This window comes from Hyperolius riggenbachi, chromosome 4 (genome assembly GCF_040937935.1).
Source record: "Hyperolius riggenbachi isolate aHypRig1 chromosome 4, aHypRig1.pri, whole genome shotgun sequence".
NCBI lineage: Eukaryota > Metazoa > Chordata > Amphibia > Anura > Hyperoliidae > Hyperolius > Hyperolius riggenbachi.
In genome coordinates this window covers 41,503,893-41,519,858 of record NC_090649.1, presented here as the reverse complement: position 1 = coordinate 41,519,858, position 15,966 = coordinate 41,503,893, and the positions used below count along the sequence as shown (strand labels likewise).

Here is a 15,966-nt window from a genome sequence, read left to right as displayed (position 1 = left end):
GGCGCCAGCCTCACCTTTGCCATCCGCACAGAAGAAGGCAATCTTGTATGGCCTGATTTGGCTGGCCACGTTTTTCAGCACCGAGCAACAGGGCAAGGCATTGGTGGTTCAGTGGTAGAATTCTCGCCTGCCACGCGGGAGGCCCGGGTTCGATTCCCAGCCAATGCAAATGCTAGGATTTTGGCACACCTCCACACTTTGCACTTCTCAAGCTTAAGACATCTCTGCAGGCCAGAAGCCATTTAAGGACATTTGCAAGAGTCACCGTGGCACTTGGCCACAGTGCTGGCTGACAGTCGAGAAGAGGGACCCTAGTACCCAGCAAACATGACTCTAAGACACACAAGTTAAAGCAGCCTTGGGACACTTGCGTGCCCAATGGCCTTGCATGTCTTCTAGCAGTGCCAGTGACGTGCAGCATCTCTCCCTCTCCAGTACTCACCTATTAGGCTTCTTTTTAACTGTCTAGAAAAGCCTCGGAAATGCCAAGTCAGCAGCATCTGCTCATCTGGTGTTGTTTTACAACTTTTTGCCTTGTTGTCTTTGCACTCTACTCAGGGCCTTGCTCAAATTTGGAGCGTTCTCTCTAGGCCCTCATTCATTCTACTTTTGTCCTGAGTTTTCTCACAGTAGATGTTGAGATGTTGTGTCAGCTTACCTACAACTTGCTTTCCCAGCACCTAGCAATTAAGAAAACATACTAAAAGTACAGAAAAAAAAGTAGTAACAAACTTAAGTCAAATGAAAGCAACCACTTTTTTTGCTTGCCGGGACTGAAAGGCTTTTTGGTTTGTAACTTTTGTTGGGAAGTACCTCATCTAAAAACAAGTTAAGGGAAAGAGCAACTTCCTTTTTTTCAATCCTCTCAGCTAAATCTCAGGCCGTGTGCAGAGTGCCCTCCTCATACTGCTATGTGAGCACCTTTGGAGTGCAAAGCCTAATACACACCATACCAATGCCTGTCAGATAGATGGGTCGAACAGATGATTTCCGGCAGGTCCGATCTGATTTCCGATCGTATTTCTGATGGATTTGCATAGTAGTGATCGGAAATCCGATCGTGTCTGTCGGAAAGGATCTATCTGCCCATCTATCTGATGGGGAATTGCATGGTGTGCACCAGGCATACGAGAATGAGTATCTTTCAGGTGGTTGTTCCTTGTCAAGTGATTGATTGTAAGTCTCTCCTTGACAAAAGGACTGGAGTAAAGCCAACGGAAATCTGGGAAAAGCAGATAAGAAAAGTAGTATAGGAAAGATGAGTAAGATTGTAAGAAGGAGTGTTTTTCTCTTTCTTGGGGTGGTGAAGCACTTTTGCTGAAAAGTTGTTAAAAGAGGTTGTGTGAGTAAAAGTGAAGGGGAAAGCTGAGATGACATTTTCGTTTGTTAGCAAAGGGAGTGGGGAGTGGCATGTGAAAGAGGAAGTGATGGCCTGGTGATGGTTTGTAATCGTTTTGGAGGAGCTCTGCCTAGTAGAAAGTAAAAGGAGAAGCTTTGATCGCCCAACGTGGGGCTCGAACCCACGACCCTGAGATTAAGAGTCTCATGCTCTACCGACTGAGCTAGCCGGGCTTGCTTGCTTGAGCTGAAATGTCAAAAATTGCAAAATGGTGCCAGCCTCACCTTTGCCATCCGCACAGAAGAAGGCAATCTTGTATGGCCTGATGTGGCTGGCCACGTTTTTCAGCATCGAGCAACAGGGCAAGGCATTGGTGGTTCAGTGGTAGAATTCTCGCCTGCCACGCGGGAGGCCCGGGTTTGATTCCCGGCCAATGCAAATGCTAGGATTTTGGCACACCTCCACACTTTGCACTTCTCAAGCTTAAGACATCTCTGCAGGCCAGAAGCCATTTAAGGACATTTGCAAGAGTCACCGTGGCACTTGGCCACAGTGCTGGCTGACAGTCGAGAAGAGGGACCCTAGTACCCAGCAAACATGACTCTAAGACACACAAGTTAAAGCAGCCTTGGGACACTTGCGTGCCCAAAGGCCTTGCATGTCTTCTAGCAGTGCCAGTGACGTGCAGCATCTCTCCCTCTCCAGTACTCACCTATTAGGCTTCTTTTTAACTGTCTAGAAAAGCCTCGGAAATGCCAAGTCAGCAGCATCTGCTCATCTGGTGTTGTTTTACAACTTTTTGCCTTGTTGTCTTTGCACTCTACTCAGGGCCTTGCTCAAATTTGGAGCGTTCTCTCTAGGCCCTCATTCATTCTACTTTTGTCCTGAGTTTTCTCACAGTAGATGTTGAGATGTTGTGTCAGCTTACCTACAACTTGCTTTCCCAGCACCTAGCAATTAAGAAAACATACTAAAAGTACAGAAAAAAAAGTAGTAACAAACTTAAGTCAAATGAAAGCAACCACTTTTTTTGCTTGCCGGGACTGAAAGGCTTTTTGGTTTGTAACTTTTGTTGGGAAGTACCTCATCTAAAAACAAGTTAAGGGAAAGAGCAACTTCCTTTTTTTCAATCCTCTCAGCTAAATCTCAGGCCGTGTGCAGAGTGCCCTCCTCATACTGCTATGTGAGCACCTTTGGAGTGCAAAGCCTAATACACACCATACCAATGCCTGTCAGATAGATGGGTCGAACAGATGATTTCCGGCAGGTCCGATCTGATTTCCGATCGTTTTTCTGATGGATTTGCATAGTAGTGATCGGAAATCCGAACGGAAATCCGATCGTGTCTGTCGGAAAGGATCTATCGGCCCATCTATCTGATGGGGAATTGCATGGTGTGCACCAGGCATACGAGAGTGAGTATCTTTCAGGTGGTTGTTCCTTGTCAAGTGATTGATTGTAAGTCTCTCCTTGACAAAAGGACTGGAGTAAAGCCAACGGAAATCTGGGAAAAGCAGATAAGAAAAGTAGTATAGGAAAGATGAGTAAGATTGTAAGAAGGAGTGTTTTTCTCTTTCTTGGGGTGGTGAAGCACTTTTGCTGAAAAGTTGTTAAAAGAGGTTGTGTGAGTAAAAGTGAAGGGGAAAGCTGAGATGACATTTTCGTTTGTTAGCAAAGGGAGTGGGGAGTGGCATGTGAAAGAGGAAGTGATGGCCTGGTGATGGTTTGTAATCGTTTTGGAGGAGCTCTGCCTAGTAGAAAGTAAAAAGAGAAGCTTTGATCGCCCAACGTGGGGCTCAAACCCACGACCCTGAGAATAAGAGTCTCATGCTCTACCGACTGAGCTAGCCGGGCTTGCTTGCTTGAGCTGAAATGTCAAAAATTGCAAAATGGCGCCAGCCTCACCTTTGCCATCCGCACAGAAGAAGGCAATCTTGTATGGCCTGATTTGGCTGACCACGTTTTTCAGCACCGAGCAACAGGGCAAGGCATTGGTGGTTCAGTGGTAGAATTCTCGCCTGCCACGCGGGAGGCCCGGGTTCGATTCCCGGCCAATGCAAATGCTAGGATTTTGGCACACCTCCACACTTTGCACTTCTCAAGCTTAAGACATCTCTGCAGGCCAGAAGCCATTTAAGGACATTTGCAAGAGTCACCGTGGCACTTGGCCACAGTGCTGGCTGACAGTCGAGAAGAGGGACCCTAGTACCCAGCAAACATGACTCTAAGACACACAAGTTAAAGCAGCCTTGGGACACTTGCGTGCCCAAAGGCCTTGCATGTCTTCTAGCAGTGCCAGTGACGTGCAGCATCTCTCCCTCTCCAGTACTCACCTATTAGGCTTCTTTTTAACTGTCTAGAAAAGCCTCGGAAATGCCAAGTCAGCAGCATCTGCTCATCTGGTGTTGTTTTACAACTTTTTGCCTTGTTGTCTTTGCACTCTACTCAGGGCCTTGCTCAAATTTGGAGCGTTCTCTCTAGGCCCTCATTCATTCTACTTTTGTCCTGAGTTTTCTCACAGTAGATGTTGAGATGTTGTGTCAGCTTACCTACAACTTGCTTTCCCAGCACCTAGCAATTAAGAAAACATACTAAAAGTACAGAAATAAAAGTAGTAACAAACTTAAGTCAAATGAAAGCAACCACTTTTTTTGCTTGCTGGGACTGAAAGGCTTTTTGGTTTGTAACTTTTGTTGGGAAGTACCTCATCTAAAAACAAGTTAAGGGAAAGAGCAACTTCCTTTTTTTCAATCCTCTCAGCTAAATCTCAGGCCGTGTGCAAAGTGCCCTCCTCATACTGCTATGTGAGCACCTTTGGAGTGCAAAGCCTAATACACACCATACCAATGCCTGTCAGATAGATGGGTCGAACAGATGATTTCCGGCAGGTCCGATCTGATTTCCGATCGTTTTTCTGATGGATTTGCATAGTAGTGATCGGAAATCCGAACGGAAATCCGATCGTGTCTGTCGGAAAGGATCTATCGGCCCATCTATCTGATGGGGAATTGCATGGTGTGCACCAGGCATACGAGAATGAGTATCTTTCAGGTGGTTGTTCTTTGTCAAGTGATTGATTGTAAGTCTCTCCTTGACAAAAGGACTGGAGTAAAGCCAACGGAAATCTGGGAAAAGCAGATAAGAAAAGTAGTATAGGAAAGATGAGTAAGATTGTAAGAAGGAGTGTTTTTCTCTTTCTTGGGGTGGTGAAGCACTTTTGCTGAAAAGTTGTTAAAAGAGGTTGTGTGAGTAAAAGTGAAGGGGAAAGCTGAGATGACATTTTCGTTTGTTAGCAAAGGGAGTGGGGAGTGGCATGTGAAAGAGGAAGTGATGGCCTGGTGATGGTTTGTAATCGTTTTGGAGGAGCTCTGCCTAGTAGAAAGTAAAAGGAGAAGCTTTGATCGCCCAACGTGGGGCTCAAACCCACGACCCTGAGAATAAGAGTCTCATGCTCTACCGACTGAGCTAGCCGGGCTTGCTTGCTTGAGCTGAAATGTCAAAAATTGCAAAATGGCGCCAGCCTCACCTTTGCCATCCGCACAGAAGAAGGCAATCTTGTATGGCCTGATTTGGCTGGCCACGTTTTTCAGCACCGAGCAACAGGGCAAGGCATTGGTGGTTCAGTGGTAGAATTCTCACCTGCCACGCGGGAGGCCCGGGTTCGATTCCCGGCCAATGCAAATGCTAGGATTTTGGCACACCTCCACACTTTGCACTTCTCAAGCTTAAGACATCTCTGCAGGCCAGAAGCCATTTAAGGACATTTGCAAGAGTCACCGTGGCACTTGGCCACAGTGCTGGCTGACAGTCGAGAAGAGGGACCCTAGTACCCAGCAAACATGACTCTAAGACACACAAGTTAAAGCAGCCTTGGGACACTTGCGTGCCCAAAGGCCTTGCATGTCTTCTAGCAGTGCCAGTGACGTGCAGCATCTCTCCCTCTCCAGTACTCACCTATTAGGCTTCTTTTTAACTGTCTAGAAAAGCCTCGGAAATGCCAAGTCAGCAGCATCTGCTCATCTGGTGTTGTTTTACAACTTTTTGCCTTGTTGTCTTTGCACTCTACTCAGGGCCTTGCTCAAATTTGGAGCGTTCTCTCTAGGCCCTCATTCATTCTACTTTTGTCCTGAGTTTTCTCACAGTAGATGTTGAGATGTTGTGTCAGCTTACCTACAACTTGCTTTCCCAGCACCTAGCAATTAAGAAAACATACTAAAAGTACAGAAATAAAAGTAGTAACAAACTTAAGTCAAATGAAAGCAACCACTTTTTTTGCTTGCCGGGACTGAAAGGCTTTTTGGTTTGTAACTTTTGTTGGGAAGTACCTCATCTAAAAACAAGTTAAGGGAAAGAGCAACTTCCTTTTTTTCAATCCTCTCAGCTAAATCTCAGGCCGTGTGCAAAGTGCCCTCCTCATACTGCTATGTGAGCACCTTTGGAGTGCAAAGCCTAATACACACCATACCAATGCCTGTCAGATAGATGGGTCGAACAGATGATTTCCGGCAGGTCCGATATGATTTCCGATCATTTTTCTGATGGATTTGCATAGTAGTGATCGGAAATCCGAACGGAAATCCGATCGTGTCTGTCGGAAAGGATCTATCTGCCCATCTATCTGATGGGGAATTGCATGGTGTGCACCAGGCATACGAGAATGAGTATCTTTCAGGTGGTTGTTCCTTGTCAAGTGATTGATTGTAAGTCTCTCCTTGACAAAAGGACTGGAGTAAAGCCAACGGAAATCTGGGAAAAGCAGATAAGAAAAGTAGTATAGGAAAGATGAGTAAGATTGTAAGAAGGAGTGTTTTTCTCTTTCTTGGGGTGGTGAAGCACTTTTGCTGAAAAGTTGTTAAAAGAGGTTGTGTGAGTAAAAGTGAAGGGGAAAGCTGAGATGACATTTTCGTTTGTTAGCAAAGGGAGTGGGGAGTGGCATGTGAAAGAGGAAGTGATGGCCTGGTGATGGTTTGTAATCGTTTTGGAGGAGCTCTGCCTAGTAGAAAGTAAAAGGAGAAGCTTTGATCACCCAACGTGGGGCTCGAACCCACAAGCCTGAGATTAAGAGTCTCATGCTCAACCGACTGAGCTAGCCGGGCTTGCTTGCTTGAGCTGAAATGTCAAAAATTGCAAAATGGCGCCAGCCTCACCTTTGCCATCCGCACAGAAGAAGGCAATCTTGTATGGCCTGATTTGGCTGGCCACGTTTTTCAGCACCGAGCAACAGGGCAAGGCATTGGTGGTTCAGTGGTAGAATTCTCGCCTGCCACGCGGGAGGCCCGGGTTCGATTCCCGGCCAATGCAAATGCTAGGATTTTGGCACACCTCCACACTTTGCACTTCTCAAGCTTAAGACATCTCTGCAGGCCAGAAGCCATTTAAGGACATTTGCAAGAGTCACCGTGGCACTTGGCCACAGTGCTGGCTGACAGTCGAGAAGAGGGACCCTAGTACCCAGCAAACATGACTCTAAGACACACAAGTTAAAGCAGCCTTGGGACACTTGCGTGCCCAAAGGCCTTGCATGTCTTCTAGCAGTGCCAGTGACGTGCAGCATCTCTCCCTCTCCAGTACTCACCTATTAGGCTTCTTTTTAACTGTCTAGAAAAGCCTCGGAAATGCCAAGTCAGCAGCATCTGCTCATCTGGTGTTGTTTTACAACTTTTTGCCTTGTTGTCTTTGCACTCTACTCAGGGCCTTGCTCAAATTTGGAGCGTTCTCTCTAGGCCCTCATTCATTCTACTTTTGTCCTGAGTTTTCTCACAGTAGATGTTGAGATGTTGTGTCAGCTTACCTACAACTTGCTTTCCCAGCACCTAGCAATTAAGAAAACATACTAAAAGTACAGAAAAAAAAGTAGTAACAAACTTAAGTCAAATGAAAGCAACCACTTTTTTTGCTTGCCGGGACTGAAAGGCTTTTTGGTTTGTAACTTTTGTTGGGAAGTACCTCATCTAAAAACAAGTTAAGGGAAAGAGCAGCTTCCTTTTTTTCAATCCTCTCAGCTAAATCTCAGGCCGTGTGCAGAGTGCCCTCCTCATACTGCTATGTGAGCACCTTTGGAGTGCAAAGCCTAATACACACCATACCAATGCCTGTCAGATAGATGGGTCGAACAGATGATTTCCGGCAGGTCCGATCTGATTTCCGATCGTTTTTCTGATGGATTTGCATAGTAGTGATCGGAAATCCGAACGGAAATCCGATCGTGTCTGTCGGAAAGGATCTATCGGCCCATCTATCTGATGGGGAATTGCATGGTGTGCACCAGGCATACGAGAATGAGTATCTTTCAGGTGGTTGTTCTTTGTCAAGTGATTGATTGTAAGTCTCTTCTTGACAAAAGGACTGGAGTAAAGCCAACGGAAATCTGGGAAAAGCAGATAAGAAAAGTAGTATAGGAAAGATGAGTAAGATTGTAAGAAGGAGTGTTTTTCTCTTTCTTGGGGTGGTGAAGCACTTTTGCTGAAAAGTTGTTAAAAGAGGTTGTGTGAGTAAAAGTGAAGGGGAAAGCTGAGATGACATTTTCGTTTGTTAGCAAAGGGAGTGGGGAGTGGCATGTGAAAGAGGAAGTGATGGCCTGGTGATGGTTTGTAATCGTTTTGGAGGAGCTCTGCCTAGTAGAAAGTAAAAGGAGAAGCTTTGATCGCCCAACGTGGGGCTCGAACCCACGACCCTGAGATTAAGAGTCTCATGCTCTACCGACTGAGCTAGCCGGGCTTGCTTGCTTGAGCTGAAATGTCAAAAATTGCAAAATGGCGCTAGCCTCACCTTTGCCATCCGCACAGAAGAAGGCAATCTTGTATGGCCTGATTTGGCTGGCCACGTTTTTCAGCACCGAGCAACAGGGCAAGGCATTGGTGGTTCAGTGGTAGAATTCTCGCCTGCCACGCGGGAGGCCCGGGTTCGATTCCCGGCCAATGCAAATGCTAGGATTTTGGCACACCTCCACACTTTGCACTTCTCAAGCTTAAGACATCTCTGCAGGCCAGAAGCCATTTAAGGACATTTGCAAGAGTCACCGTGGCACTTGGCCACAGTGCTGGCTGACAGTCGAGAAGAGGGACCCTAGTACCCAGCAAACATGACTCTAAGACACACAAGTTAAAGCAGCCTTGGGACACTTGCGTGCCCAAAGGCCTTGCATGTCTTCTAGCAGTGCCAGTGACATGCAGCATCTCTCCCTCTCCAGTACTCACCTATTAGGCTTCTTTTTAACTGTCTAGAAAAGCCTCGGAAATGCCAAGTCAGCAGCATCTGCTCATCTGGTGTTGTTTTACAACTTTTTGCCTTGTTGTCTTTGCACTCTACTCAGGGCCTTGCTCAAATTTGGAGCGTTCTCTCTAGGCCCTCATTCATTCTACTTTTGTCCTGAGTTTTCTCACAGTAGATGTTGAGATGTTGTGTCAGCTTACCTACAACTTGCTTTCCCAACACCTAGCAATTAAGAAAACATACTAAAAGTACAGAAAAAAAAAGTAGTAACAAACTTAAGTCAAATGAAAGCAACCACTTTTTTTGCTTGCCGGGACTGAAAGGCTTTTTGGTTTGTAACTTTTGTTGGGAAGTACCTCATCTAAAAACAAGTTAAGGGAAAGAGCAACTTCCTTTTTTTCAATCCTCTCAGCTAAATCTCAGGCCGTGTGCAGAGTGCCCTCCTCATACTGTTATGTGAGCACCTTTGGAGTGCAAAGCCTAATACACACCATACCAATGCCTGTCAGATAGATGGGTCGAACAGATGATTTCCGGCAGGTCCGATCTGATTTCCGATCGTTTTTCTGATGGATTTGCATAGTAGTGATCGGAAATCCGAACGGAAATCCGATCGTGTCTGTCGGAAAGGATCTATCGGCCCATCTATCTGATGGGGAATTGCATGGTGTGCACCAGGCATACGAGAATGAGTATCTTTCAGGTGCTTGTTCCTTGTCAAGTGATTGATTGTAAGTCTCTCCTTGACAAAAGGACTGGAGTAAAGCCAACGGAAATCTGGGAAAAGCAGATAAGAAAAGTAGTATAGGAAAGATGAGTAAGATTGTAAGAAGGAGTGTTTTTCTCTTTCTTGGGGTGGTGAAGCACTTTTGCTGAAAAGTTGTTAAAAGAGGTTGTGTGAGTAAAAGTGAAGGCGAAAGCTGAGATGACATTTTCGTTTGTTAGCAAAGGGAGTGGGGAGTGGCATGTGAAAGAGGAAGTGATGGCCTGGTGATGGTTTGTAATCGTTTTGGAGGAGCTCTGCCTAGTAGAAAGTAAAAGGAGAAGCTTTGATCGCCCAACGTGGGGCTCGAACCCACGACCCTGAGATTAAGAGTCTCATGCTCTACCGACTGAGCTAGCCGGGCTTGCTTGCTTGAGCTGAAATGTCAAAAATTGCAAAATGGCGCCAGCCTCACCTTTGCCATCCGCACAGAAGAAGGCAATCTTGTATGGCCTGATTTGGCTGGCCACGTTTTTCAGCACCGAGCAACAGGGCAAGGCATTGGTGGTTCAGTGGTAGAATTCTCGCCTGCCACGCGGGAGGCCCGGGTTCGATTCCCGGCCAATGCAAATGCTAGGATTTTGGCACACCTCCACACTTTGCACTTCTCAAGCTTAAGACATCTCTGCAGGCCAGAAGCCATTTAAGGACATTTGCAAGAGTCACCGTGGCACTTGGCCACAGTGCTGGCTGACAGTCGAGAAGAGGGACCCTAGTACCCAGCAAACATGACTCTAAGACACACAAGTTAAAGCAGCCTTGGGACACTTGCGTGCCCAAAGGCCTTGCATGTCTTCTAGCAGTGCCAGTGACGTGCAGCATCTCTCCCTCTCCAGTACTCACCTATTAGGCTTCTTTTTAACTGTCTAGAAAAGCCTCGGAAATGCCAAGTCAGCAGCATCTGCTCATCTGGTGTTGTTTTACAACTTTTTGCCTTGTTGTCTTTGCACTCTACTCAGGGCCTTGCTCAAATTTGGAGCGTTCTCTCTAGGCCCTCATTCATTCTACTTTTGTCCTGAGTTTTCTCACAGTAGATGTTGAGATGTTGTGTCAGCTTACCTACAACTTGCTTTCCCAGCACCTAGCAATTAAGAAAACATACTAAAAGTACAGAAAAAAAAGTAGTAACAAACTTAAGTCAAATGAAAGCAACCACTTTTTTTGCTTGCCGGGACTGAAAGGCTTTTTGGTTTGTAACTTTTGTTGGGAAGTACCTCATCTAAAAACAAGTTAAGGGAAAGAGCAACTTCCTTTTTTTCAATCCTCTCAGCTAAATCTCAGGCCGTGTGCAGAGTGCCCTCCTCATACTGCTATGTGAGCACCTTTGGAGTGCAAAGCCTAATACACACCATACCAATGCCTGTCAGATAGATGGGTCGAACAGATGATTTCCGGCAGGTCCGATCTGATTTCCGATCGTTTTTCTGATGGATTTGCATAGTAGTGATCGGAAATCCGAACGGAAATCCGATCGTGTCTGTCGGAAAGGATCTATCGGCCCATCTATCTGATGGGGAATTGCATGGTGTGCACCAGGCATACGAGAATGAGTATCTTTCAGGTGGTTGTTCCTTGTCAAGTGATTGATTGTAAGTCTCTCCTTGACAAAAGGACTGGAGTAAAGCCAACGGAAATCTGGGAAAAGCAGATAAGAAAAGTAGTATAGGAAAGATGAGTAAGATTGTAAGAAGGAGTGTTTTTCTCTTTCTTGGGGTGGTGAAGCACTTTTGCTGAAAAGTTGTTAAAAGAGGTTGTGTGAGTAAAAGTGAAGGGGAAAGCTGAGATGACATTTTCGTTTGTTAGCAAAGGGAGTGGGGAGTGGCATGTGAAAGAGGAAGTGATGGCCTGGTGATGGTTTGTAATCGTTTTGGAGGAGCTCTGCCTAGTAGAAAGTAAAAGGAGAAGCTTTGATCACCCAACGTGGGGCTCGAACCCACGACCCTGAGATTAAGAGTCTCATGCTCTACCGACTGAGCTAGCCGGGCTTGCTTGCTTGAGCTGAAATGTCAAAAATTGCAAAATGGCGCCAGCCTCACCTTTGCCATCCGCACAGAAGAAGGCAATCTTGTATGGCCTGATTTGGCTGGCCACGTTTTTCAGCACCGAGCAACAGGGCAAGGCATTGGTGGTTCAGTGGTAGAATTCTCGCCTGCCACGCGGGAGGCCCGGGTTCGATTCCCGGCCAATGCAAATGCTAGGATTTTGGCACACCTCCACACTTTGCACTTCTCAAGCTTAAGACATCTCTGCAGGCCAGAAGCCATTTAAGGACATTTGCAAGAGTCACCGTGGCACTTGGCCACAGTGCTGGCTGACAGTCGAGAAGAGGGACCCTAGTACCCAGCAAACATGACTCTAAGACACACAAGTTAAAGCAGCCTTGGGACACTTGCGTGCCCAAAGGCCTTGCATGTCTTCTAGCAGTGCCAGTGACGTGCAGCATCTCTCCCTCTCCAGTACTCACCTATTAGGCTTCTTTTTAACTGTCTAGAAAAGCCTCGGAAATGCCAAGTCAGCAGCATCTGCTCATCTGGTGTTGTTTTACAACTTTTTGCCTTGTTGTCTTTGCACTCTACTCAGGGCCTTGCTCAAATTTGGAGCGTTCTCTCTAGGCCCTCATTCATTCTACTTTTGTCCTGAGTTTTCTCACAGTAGATGTTGAGATGTTGTGTCAGCTTACCTACAACTTGCTTTCCCAGCACCTAGCAATTAAGAAAACATACTAAAAGTACAGAAAAAAAAGTAGTAACAAACTTAAGTCAAATGAAAGCAACCACTTTTTTTGCTTGCCGGGACTGAAAGGCTTTTTGGTTTGTAACTTTTGTTGGGAAGTACCTCATCTAAAAACAAGTTAAGGGAAAGAGCAACTTCCTTTTTTTCAATCCTCTCAGCTAAATCTCAGGCCGTGTGCAGAGTGCCCTCCTCATACTGCTATGTGAGCACCTTTGGAGTGCAAAGCCTAATACACACCATACCAATGCCTGTCAGATAGATGGGTCGAACAGATGATTTCCGGCAGGTCCGATCTGATTTCCGATCGTTTTTCTGATGGATTTGCATAGTAGTGATCGGAAATCCGAACGGAAATCCGATCGTGTCTGTCGGAAAGGATCTATCGGCCCATCTATCTGATGGGGAATTGCATGGTGTGCACCAGGCATACGAGAATGAGTATCTTTCAGGTGGTTGTTCCTTGTCAAGTGATTGATTGTAAGTCTCTCCTTGACAAAAGGACTGGAGTAAAGCCAACGGAAATCTGGGAAAAGCAGATAAGAAAAGTAGTATAGGAAAGATGAGTAAGATTGTAAGAAGGAGTGTTTTTCTCTTTCTTGGGGTGGTGAAGCACTTTTGCTGAAAAGTTGTTAAAAGAGGTTGTGTGAGTAAAAGTGAAGGGGAAAGCTGAGATGACATTTTCGTTTGTTAGCAAAGGGAGTGGGGAGTGGCATGTGAAAGAGGAAGTGATGGCCTGGTGATGGTTTGTAATCGTTTTGGAGGAGCTCTGCCTAGTAGAAAGTAAAAGGAGAAGCTTTGATCGCCCAACGTGGGGCTCGAACCCACGACCCTGAGATTAAGAGTCTCATGCTCTACCGACTGAGCTAGCCGGGCTTGCTTGCTTGAGCTGAAATGTCAAAAATTGCAAAATGGCGCCAGCCTCACCTTTGCCATCCGCACAGAAGAAGGCAATCTTGTATGGCCTGATTTGGCTGGCCACGTTTTTCAGCACCGAGCAACAGGGCAAGGCATTGGGGGTTCAGTGGTAGAATTCTCGCCTGCCACGCGGGAGGCCCGGGTTCGATTCCCGGCCAATGCAAATGCTAGGATTTTGGCACACCTCCACACTTTTCACTTCTCAAGCTTAAGACATCTCTGCAGGCCAGAAGCCATTTAAGGACATTTGCAAGAGTCACCGTGGCACTTGGCCACAGTGCTGGCTGACAGTCGAGAAGAGGGACCCTAGTACCCAGCAAACATGACTCTAAGACACACAAGTTAAAGCAGCCTTGGGACACTTGCGTGCCCAAAGGCCTTGCATGTCTTCTAGCAGTGCCAGTGACGTGCAGCATCTCTCCCTCTCCAGTACTCACCTATTAGGCTTCTTTTTAACTGTCTAGAAAAGCCTCGGAAATGCCAAGTCAGCAGCATCTGCTCATCTGGTGTTGTTTTACAACTTTTTGCCTTGTTGTCTTTGCACTCTACTCAGGGCCTTGCTCAAATTTGGAGCGTTCTCTCTAGGCCCTCATTCATTCTACTTTTGTCCTGAGTTTTCTCACAGTAGATGTTGAGATGTTGTGTCAGCTTACCTACAACTTGCTTTCCCAGCACCTAGCAATTAAGAAAACATACTAAAAGTACAGAAAAAAAAGTAGTAACAAACTTAAGTCAAATGAAAGCAACCACTTTTTTTGCTTGCCGGGACTGAAAGGCTTTTTGGTTTGTAACTTTTGTTGGGAAGTACCTCATCTAAAAACAAGTTAAGGGAAAGAGCAACTTCCTTTTTTTCAATCCTCTCAGCTAAATCTCAGGCCGTGTGCAGAGTGCCCTCCTCATACTGCTATGTGAGCACCTTTGGAGTGCAAAGCCTAATACACACCATACCAATGCCTGTCAGATAGATGGGTCGAACAGATGATTTCCGGCAGGTCCGATCTGATTTCCGATCGTTTTTCTGATGGATTTGCATAGTAGTGATCGGAAATCCGAACGGAAATCCGATCGTGTCTGTCGGAAAGGATCTATCGGCCCATCTATCTGATGGGGAATTGCATGGTGTGCACCAGGCATACGAGAATGAGTATCTTTCAGGTGGTTGTTCCTTGTCAAGTGATTGATTGTAAGTCTCTCCTTGACAAAAGGACTGGAGTAAAGCCAACGGAAATCTGGGAAAAGCAGATAAGAAAAGTAGTATAGGAAAGATGAGTAAGATTGTAAGAAGGAGTGTTTTTCTCTTTCTTGGGGTGGTGAAGCACTTTTGCTGAAAAGTTGTTAAAAGAGGTTGTGTGAGTAAAAGTGAAGGGGAAAGCTGAGATGACATTTTCGTTTGTTAGCAAAGGGAGTGGGGAGTGGCATGTGAAAGAGGAAGTGATGGCCTGGTGATGGTTTGTAATCGTTTTGGAGGAGCTCTGCCTAGTAGAAAGTAAAAGGAGAAGCTTTGATCACCCAACGTGGGGCTCGAACCCACGACCCTGAGATTAAGAGTCTCATGCTCTACCGACTGAGCTAGCCGGGCTTGCTTGCTTGAGCTGAAATGTCAAAAATTGCAAAATGGCGCCAGCCTCACCTTTGCCATCCGCACAGAAGAAGGCAATCTTGTATGGCCTGATTTGGCTGGCCACGTTTTTCAGCACCGAGCAACAGGGCAAGGCATTGGTGGTTCAGTGGTAGAATTCTCGCCTGCCACGCGGGAGGCCTGGGTTTGATTCCCGGCCAATGCAAATGCTAGGATTTTGGCACACCTCCACACTTTGCACTTCTCAAGCTTAAGACATCTCTGCAGGCCAGAAGCCATTTAACCTCCCCGGCGTTCAATTCCCAGGATTTCTTTGCAAAAAGTGATAAAATGTATTTTTAAAACTTTTTTTTTTCCTGTAACTTGCCAAACTGTGTCAAGCAAGGGTCTAGTATACAGTGCAGAAGAGTATTGATGTGTATGCACGTTTATACTGTTCACAGCATGTTTTTATGGATGGACATTTCTGTCCATACCGCTGAGGAGGTTAAGGACATTTGCAAGAGTCACCGTGGCACTTGGCCACAGTGCTGGCTGACAGTCGAGAAGAGGGACCCTAGTACCCAGCAAACATGACTCTAAGACACACAAGTTAAAGCAGCCTTGGGACACTTGCGTGCCCAAAGGCCTTGCATGTCTTCTAGCAGTGCCAGTGACGTGCAGCATCTCTCCCTCTCCAGTACTCACCTATTAGGCTTCTTTTTAACTGTCTAGAAAAGCCTCGGAAATGCCAAGTCAGCAGCATCTGCTCATCTGGTGTTGTTTTACAACTTTTTGCCTTGTTGTCTTTGCACTCTACTCAGGGCCTTGCTCAAATTTGGAGCGTTCTCTCTAGGCCCTCATTCATTCTACTTTTGTCCTGAGTTTTCTCACAGTAGATGTTGAGATGTTGTGTCAGCTTACCTACAACTTGCTTTCCCAGCACCTAGCAATTAAGAAAACATACTAAAAGTACAGAAAAAAAAGTAGTAACAAACTTAAGTCAAATGAAAGCAACCACTTTTTTTGCTTGCCGGGACTGAAAGGCTTTTTGGTTTGTAACTTTTGTTGGGAAGTACCTCATCTAAAAACAAGTTAAGGGAAAGAGCAACTTCCTTTTTTTCAATCCTCTCAGCTAAATCTCAGGCCGTGTGCAGAGTGCCCTCCTCATACTGCTATGTGAGCACCTTTGGAGTGCAAAGCCTAATACACACCATACCAATGCCTGTCAGATAGATGGGTTGAACAGATGATTTCCGGCAGGTCCGATCTGATTTCCGATCGTTTTTCTGATGGATTTGCATAGTAGTGATCGGAAATCCGAACGGAAATCCGATCGTGTCTGTCGGAAAGGATCTATCGGCCCATCTATCTGATGGGGAATTGCATGGTGTGCACCAGGCATACGAGAATGAGTATCTTTCAGGTGGTTGTTCCTTGTCAAGT

At 46.0% G+C, this 15,966-nt stretch overlaps 10 non-coding genes across 10 annotated transcripts; 6 read left to right on the top strand and 4 right to left on the bottom strand.

Moving 5' to 3' along the window:
* Positions 1 to 1,499: 1,499 nt before the first annotated feature.
* TRNAK-CUU (transfer RNA lysine (anticodon CUU)) lies at positions 1,500 to 1,572 on the bottom strand. Its single transcript has one exon. It is a non-coding gene; the product is annotated as a tRNA-Lys (tRNA).
* Positions 1,573 to 1,706: 134 nt separating this feature from the next.
* Positions 1,707 to 1,777, top strand: TRNAG-GCC (transfer RNA glycine (anticodon GCC)). The gene has a single exon. It is a non-coding gene; the product is annotated as a tRNA-Gly (tRNA).
* Positions 1,778 to 3,327: 1,550 nt separating this feature from the next.
* Positions 3,328 to 3,398, top strand: TRNAG-GCC (transfer RNA glycine (anticodon GCC)). The gene has a single exon. It is a non-coding gene; the product is annotated as a tRNA-Gly (tRNA).
* A 3,171-nt stretch (positions 3,399 to 6,569) lies between these two features.
* On the top strand, positions 6,570 to 6,640 carry TRNAG-GCC (transfer RNA glycine (anticodon GCC)). Its single transcript has one exon. It is a non-coding gene; the product is annotated as a tRNA-Gly (tRNA).
* Positions 6,641 to 7,983: 1,343 nt separating this feature from the next.
* Positions 7,984 to 8,056, bottom strand: TRNAK-CUU (transfer RNA lysine (anticodon CUU)). The gene has a single exon. It is a non-coding gene; the product is annotated as a tRNA-Lys (tRNA).
* Positions 8,057 to 8,190: 134 nt separating this feature from the next.
* TRNAG-GCC (transfer RNA glycine (anticodon GCC)) lies at positions 8,191 to 8,261 on the top strand. Its single transcript has one exon. It is a non-coding gene; the product is annotated as a tRNA-Gly (tRNA).
* Positions 8,262 to 9,605: 1,344 nt separating this feature from the next.
* On the bottom strand, positions 9,606 to 9,678 carry TRNAK-CUU (transfer RNA lysine (anticodon CUU)). The gene has a single exon. It is a non-coding gene; the product is annotated as a tRNA-Lys (tRNA).
* A 134-nt stretch (positions 9,679 to 9,812) lies between these two features.
* Positions 9,813 to 9,883, top strand: TRNAG-GCC (transfer RNA glycine (anticodon GCC)). Its single transcript has one exon. It is a non-coding gene; the product is annotated as a tRNA-Gly (tRNA).
* Positions 9,884 to 11,433: 1,550 nt separating this feature from the next.
* On the top strand, positions 11,434 to 11,504 carry TRNAG-GCC (transfer RNA glycine (anticodon GCC)). Its single transcript has one exon. It is a non-coding gene; the product is annotated as a tRNA-Gly (tRNA).
* Positions 11,505 to 12,847: 1,343 nt separating this feature from the next.
* On the bottom strand, positions 12,848 to 12,920 carry TRNAK-CUU (transfer RNA lysine (anticodon CUU)). Its single transcript has one exon. It is a non-coding gene; the product is annotated as a tRNA-Lys (tRNA).
* Positions 12,921 to 15,966: the final 3,046 nt, after the last annotated feature.